We start from the raw sequence: 7,923 nt of genomic DNA on the forward strand, positions 1-7,923 counted from the left end.
GTCCCATGGACTGCAAGAAGATCAAACGTATCCATTCTCAAGGAAATCAGCCCTGAGCACTGGAAGGACAGATCGTGAAGCTGAGGCTCCAATACTTTGGCCACCTCATGAGAAGAGAAGACTCCCTGGAAAAGACCCTGACGCTGGGAAAGATGGAGGGCACAAGGAGAAGGGGACGACAGAGGACAAGATGGTTGGACAGTGTTCTTGAAGCTACAAACATGAGTCTGACCAAACTGCGGGAGGTAGTGGAAGATAGGAGTGCCTGGCGTGCTCTGGTCCATGGGGTCACGAAGAGTCGGACACGACTAAACGACTAAACAACAACAAGAACATGCATCTCTGAACTACCTGTATCCACTCAGTCCAGATTTTGAGGTGGGGGAGTCCTTTGTAGAAATAATAATAATAATAATAATAATAATAATAATAATAATAATTTATTATTTTATTTTTCCCCAGCCACTTTGGGCGGCTCACAGGACATATCAGAACATACTAAAACATCAATCCTTAAAAACTTCTCAATACAGGGCTGCCTTCAGATGTCTTCTAAAAGTCAGCTATGAGACTTTAACTTGTACTCTGTAACAAATCTCTTTAATTTATGAGTATATAGGATGGGAGCATCAATCTGCTACATACGCTCTGATATTTTACATGTATATAATACATTTCATTCTAGGGCCTGGGTTTTCCAAGGACAGCAAGATGTCCACTGTGAGAGAAATGTTGAGGGACCAGTTGGCCTTACTTGGTTCAATTCAGCAGGGATGTTCTTCAGTTCTTGAGCTAGGGTACATAACATTACTCAGAATCACTGCACAGAGATTAGTTGACTGTGGATAAATCCTAAGCACACGATCTTGCTTTGTAAACAAAGATGAAGATGATGATGATACCATCACACAGTTCTGATGTCAGTCCATCCCGATCTACAATCTGTATGCCACAACTTGTTAGTGGAATGACAGACCTTCCAAGTGTTCCTATTTTCCAGGGATGTCCCTGATTTAGAGAAACCATCCTGGTTTCTGGTTAGATTCCGGATTGTTCTGCTTTTCCTTAGGTAAAGGTAAAGGGACCCCTGACCATTAGCTTCAGTCGTGACCGGCTCTGGGGTTGCAGCGCTCATCTCGCTCTATAGGCCAAGGGAGCTGGCGTTTGTCTGCAGACAGCTTCCAGGTCATGTGGCCAGCATGACTAAGCCGCTTCTGGAGAACCAGAGCAGCGCACAGGAATGCCGTTTACCTTCTCGCCAGAGCGGTACCTATTTATCTACTTGCACTTTGACGTGCTTTCGAACTGCTAGTTGGCAGGAGCAGGGACCGAGCAATGGGAGCTCACCCCGTCGCGGCGATTCGAACCGCTGGCCTTCTGATTAGCAAGTCCTAGGCTCTGTGGTTTAACCCATAGCGCCACACGTCCCTATTTTCATTGGAGAAATGTTGGAGGGTATGTAGTTACCCGACTCCCGAGCCGTCTGAAGGCAATCCTGTACACGGAAGTTTGCCTAAAGTTTAATGTTTTATTATGTTTTTATATATGTTGGAAGCCGCTCAGTGTGGCTGGGGCAACCCAGTAAGATATGTGGGGTTTAAACAGTAAAATTATCAGTTACAGATAGGTAGCCGTGTTGGTCTGCCATAGTCAAAACAAAACAAATTCCTTCCAGTAGCACCTTAAAGACCAACTAAGTCAGTTCTTGGTATGAGCTTTCGTGTGCATGCACACTTCTTCAGATCTGAAGGTATCTGAAGAAGTGTGCATGCACACGAAAGCTCATACCAAGAACTGACTTAGTTGGTCTTTAAGGTGCTACTGGAAGGAATTTGTTTTGTTTTTAGTAAAATTATCATTATGGAATGGGACGTCCCTATTTCCATCGGATAAATGCTGGAGGGTATGGAATGAAACATTTGGCACTTCTACAAAGCAGTCGTCTTCCTTCTCCATGAAATAATGCAATGGAAATTCTGTGACCAGCGGTAACTCTGGGTGTTTTCTGTCTTCACCTCTAATGATTCCCCCTGCTACTCCACCCTGCTATCATCTACATTTTGACAGAGGCATCCGTTCTTAAATTAAGATTGTTCAGGGTCTCAGATGTATGAGGCATATTTGAACGTTCAAAGCTAAGTGGCAAATAAAAAAATAAGAAATAGGAGTCACTGTGTGTGTTTTATGGAGTGGGTTCTGTGATGTGAGCACTCAAGTATTAACATTAAATTCTGTCAAGTGGTCTCTGTTTCACTCTAGGCTGATATCACCGAGCAACAAAATCCTTTCAAGATGAGGTAAAGAGCACAGTCCCAAAGGGAAGGGAGTGCCTTGGATCACCCAACAGCTCACTTTTTGGATGATCACAACACTGACAAGCTCAAAAGGGAGTTCCTTCCAGTCATCCCACAGCCGCCAAAAGGCTAGTAATTGAGTATGTGTATCTCCAATGCGTAGAGGAAGGGCAAGTGGAGAAATCCTTAGGGTCTGTCGGGGATCTGGATGATCCTAGGGGACATATGAACAAAGTATAAATGCACCGTGAAAACGCAAGACACCTTAATAAGTTCACAGTTTTATGATTTGTTCTTAAAAGTGGGAAGAGAATGTGCGAGGGGCGTGGAGGGTTGGTGCTGACCTTTAAAGCCCTAAACGGCCTCAGTCCAGTATATCTGAAGGAGCGTCTCCACCCCCATCGTTCTACCCGGACACTGAGGTCCAGCGCCGAGGGCCTTCTGGCGGTTCCCTCACTGCGAGAAGCCAAGTTACAGGGAACCAGGCAGAGGGCCTTCTCGGTAGTGGCGCCCGCCCTGTGGAACGCCCTCCCACCAGATGTCAAAGAGAACAACAACTACCAGACTTTTAGAAGACATCGGAAACAAGCCCTTTTTAGGGAAGCTTTTAATGTTTGATGCATTACTGTATTTTATTATTTTGTTGGAAGCCGCCCAGAGTGTCTGGGGAAACCCAGCCAGATGGGCGTGGTATAAATAATAAATTATTATTATTATTATTATTATTATTATTATTATTATTATTAATGTCATGTGTGTGACATTGTGGCGTCCTGACATCGCACACGTGAGCCTTGCACCTCCCTCCCTAAGCCGGGCGGAAGCTTCCCAGGCTTTGGGAAGGAGGCGCCAGGGGAACATTTAGGGGACTCCCAGTACGTTTCTGAGCACAATTCAAAGTGCTGGTGTTGACCTTTAAAGCCCTAAATGGCCTTGACCTAGAATACATGATTGAGAGTCTCCACCCCCATTGTTCTGCCCAGACACTGAGGTCTAACACCGAGGGCCTTCTGGCGGTTTCCTCACTGCAAGAAGTGAGGTTACAGGGAACCAGGCAGAGGGCCTTCTTGGTAGCGGCGCCCGCCCTGTGGAACACCCTCCCATCAGATGTCAAGGAAACAACTAGCTGACTTTTAGAAGACATTTGAAGGCAGCCCTGTTTAGGGAAGTTTTTAATGACTGATATTTTAATGTATTTTTAATCTTTTGTTGGGAGCTGCCCAGAGTGGCTGAGGAAACCCAGCCAGATGGGCAGGGTATAAATAATAATAATAATAATAATAATAATAATAATAATAATAATAATATGTCCCCTTAGTCCAATGACCACACGCCCCTGGCATTCATCACAAATATACTATTAGGATTCACTTCAAAGGTCATAGTACCCATTTCGCTGTTGTGCCACTAAAAGTTGAAGCTGTTGATGTCCTCGTACTGGACCCAACACACTTATAGAGGTTCCGAAGGATTAATCTTGACCTTCTGAGTTGCAGAAAGAAGTGTTTCTGTAAAAAGTCACTGAGACTAGTGAGTAAAATTAAGACCAGGATCTGAAGATAACCTTGCGCATTGGCAAGCTGCTGAATGAATGAGACAAAAAATTGGAGCAACAGACACAGACACCAATGCCCTGTGAGACAGGATGCGTCTCGGGAAAATTATGCATCTGCAAAGGGAAATGACTGCAGCTGTGGCTAGAGGGAGAAGGGGGGGAGCAGCTGCCATTCAACAGGATTTTCCAACAGTTAGTCACCCTGCAAGTCCATCCTTGGCATATTTGTGTATGATGCACAGATACTCAGTTCCTTACTTGTATCGATGGAACTTTCTGCGTGACTATGTTGATAAAATATATTGCTAGGCGGTGATACAGATTATTAGGAAAAGGAAGTACATCTTTGATTAATGGTCCAAAAATTGGAAAACGCTCTTGCAATAGCATGCCAAAATTAGAACTTCTAATGCATTTACTTTGAGACCTTGTGAAGTAAATTCTGTGTAACTAAAGTAACCATCAAGTCCTATATATAAATGTCCGTGTTTATTTTCTGTACGTAAAACCCAATCTTCTGTTCAAAAGTTTGGAGTGGCTTAGAATGGGATGTGTGTGTGTCAGTTTTCCTTTATACAAGCAGCCCATCATTGCTTAGCTCCCTCTCAGGATTGGATTCTGACCGCAGGGAAAATATTATTTCCTAGGAACGGATACACTATGTGGGAGGAACATCATCTGGTTGCCCTCCGGCAGACCGATAACAATTACATATGCCTTATGCAAGAGGAACATCGTCTGGAAAGGTCCTAAGTCCCGCTGTCGGAAGGGTAATGAGGCTTCTACTGGCAGGTCTCCTCTGCCCTGTTTACCAGACACAAAATGATGATGTAGCTGCAGAAGCACTTGCTAGAGTTGCCATCATTGCAGCTGCCCAAATATATAGGATCAGGGACACCAGGTGGCTAGACGCGTTTTGCAAATTATCCAATTATCTTGAGGATAAAGTTGACTCATAAACTGACTTTCCTACTCATCACTTTTTCCTTTTCAAAGCGGCCCGAAATGAAACGGTTATTTGGAATGGTGGAAGAGGCAAGATAAACCTTTGCACATACCAGATTGCAATGTTGTGTTTTGTCAAGCAATTTCAAACATTGAGGAAATGTGGATGAAGCTTTCGATCCATAAAACCATGGTCAGGTTGATGGCCTTGAAGATCCTTAGATTCTGGGATGTTTTAATATGTCACATCATACCCTTGAACATCTGCTGGTAAAGATGCAAGAAGGGAAGCTAGGGGAAAAATAGTCCTGTCTCTGTTTTATTTGTGTTTTATTGCACCATTGCACCATCTGATCTATTATTTTATAGATATCGAGGTTTTGAAATTATGGGTGTAGATGATGCAAGAATCAAAATGTATGCATGCTTATTAAAACTTTATTATTCCCAAACTTTGTTGAATATCTCTCTCATATATATATATATAGAGAGAGAGAGAGAGAGAGAGAGAGAGAGGTTCAGTGATGTAATGGTACAATAAAGTCAAGTATAACAAGAAGTCAGAATGTTATTCTCACTTCCAGTTGCTGTAACCCACTCAGAAGTCTCTTTACATCATAATGAGGATGATGAATACCATATGAATTGTGAACTTACCCCAGAACTGAATTATCTGTTCATATCCCTGACCTTAGTTCTACCATCTAAAAATGTCAACTAGCTTTCCAAATATGGAAACTATTTCGGAAACAATAATGCAAACAATTCTTAGTCATCTGATGTTTTGGAACGCTGAGCAGACATGTTCATCGTTATTCAGCTGTTATCCAGGGTCATTTAGAGCAAAGGGAAACATATAAATGGGCTTGGTTGCCTCTTTTGTAATAGTTGAGAAATCCAAAGCTGCAATTTGCCCTGCTGCTTGGTACTGGGCAAATGCAATTGAAAATGCCATGATGCTAACTACCTCAGGGGTAGATTTCCGTTTTGCATGCAAAAGTTTTAAGGTTCAATCCCTAGTGTCTCTGATGACTGGGGCTTGGAAAGGCCCTGATCCAAAATCCTGGAGAGCTACTGCCTATCTGCGTAGACCAGTGGTAGTAGGATTGCCCTATTTCAAAAAGTATAAACCAGGACACCCCGAAAATTGTTGAGCTTTTAAATCAACTTGCCTAAGATCCAGGACAAAGTGCTGCTTTTCGGAAATTCACCCCGGTTACTCAGAGAGGCTTTTGGGTGTGCAAAGAATGCTGCAATCGGGGTTTCTCATCTTCCTTGTTGCTTCATATATATATATATAAAAGTAAGGACCATCTCAAAGGAATATAAGGTACCTATGAATGGCAGCAAGGGACTTGAGTGCCCATCCCTCTGTTTCACTGATCTAGTAAGAGTGCACTGCAGTCTAGCAGCAGACAGAATTGAGCCTTGTCTGCTTGTTTAAAATACAACATGTGCTCTTGGTTACACCAGACCGAAAGTATTTCAAAACTAGTCTGGACAAAGTACAAGGAAAGGGGGGGGGAGGAATATGGCATTGGAAGCAAATGTCCCTGAGCTGTGGAGAATGGACTGGGTGATTCCCCATGCCTCACCCCACTCAGGTCTTTCTTAACTTTGTCCCATAATTATTTATTTGCTTGAAGTACCTGTTTGCGCAAGGTAATAATGTCTTCCAACCCTCACCTGTTCTGGTATTTCCCTCTCTTCTAACTTAATTCAAAACTAGGCCAGCCCAACTGATTGTTGTGTTTGAAGGTCAACTGTTTTTCACCCTTCCCAAACTTTGAGCACTATTTGAAAAGTGTGCTTCAGACTTAGTCAGACTTAGTCAGACCCATGGACCTTATAGCTCAAGGCTGTCCACAGTCCACTCTCCTTAGCCCCCTGAAATCCTGGCAAGCTAGCGATGCCCAACGGACTCAGCATGTGGCCTTTGACAAGGTTTCCCCTTTCCAGGAAATGTTCTGAGAGGTTTTAGCCCAAGCTCTATAGCACTGTCTGTTTTGATCTAGCGGGATGTGGGTAGTGCTGTGGTCTAAACCACTGAGCCTCTTGGGATTGCTGATCAGAAGGTCGGCAGTTTGAATCCCCATGACAGGGTGAGCTCCCATTGCTCTGTCCCAGCACCTGCCAACCTAGCAGTACAAAAGCACACCAGTGCAAGTAGATAAATAGGTACCACCGCAACGGGAAGGTAAACAGCATTTCTGTGTGCTTTGGTTTCTGTCACGGTGTTCCATTGTGCCAGAAGTGGTTTACAGTACAGTGGTACCTCGGGTTAAGTACTTAATTCGTTCCGGAGGTCCGTTCTTAACCTAAAACTGTTCTTAACCTGAAGCACCACTTTAGCTAATGTGGCCTCCCACTGCCGCTGCGCCGCTGGAGCACAATTTCTGTTCTCATCCTGAAGCACAGTTCTTAACCCTAGGTAATATTTCTGGGTTAGTGGAGTCTGTAACCTGAAGCGTATGTAACCCGAAGTATCACTGTAGTACCTTGAGCTACGAACGCCTCAGGTTACAAACACTTCAGGTTACAAACTCCACTAACCTGGAAGAGTTACCTCAAGTTGATAAATTTGCCCCTGGATGAGAACGGAAATCATGTGCCGGCGGCGCAGCAGCAGCAAGAGGCCCCATTAGCGAAAGCACGCCTGTTCTTAACAGTTTCAGGTTAAGAACAGACCTCTGGAACGAATTAAATTTGTAACTAGAGGTATCACTGTAGTCATGCTGGCCACATGACCTGGAAAGCTGTCTGTGGACAAACGCCAGTTCTCTCGGCCTGAAAGCGATATGAGCACTATAGCATTGTCTGTTCTGATCTACCACATAATAAAAGAATCTACAAAGATCTGGATCACCAAAACTGTGTGCTTTAACATTTCCATTATTCAAATATTGCATTTTACATGGTTGTAACCCAACCCTGGGACCTTATGCTAAAAGCCAGGTAAGAAATCATTTTTTTAAAAAAAATATTATCGTGATGATGATGATTCTTGTGTGACCGAATCCTTTACAGAAATGCATAAGCAGCTAAGCAACCTTTCACAGGCTGACCTGTTCAGATGCAGAAACTTTGCCAGAAGTTCTGTCCACTTGCGACATCAGGATGTTGCCCAGT

Source organism: Podarcis erhardii, assembly GCF_964252035.2.
Source record: "Podarcis erhardii genome assembly, chromosome: 2".
In the NCBI taxonomy this organism is placed as follows: domain Eukaryota; kingdom Metazoa; phylum Chordata; class Lepidosauria; order Squamata; family Lacertidae; genus Podarcis; species Podarcis erhardii.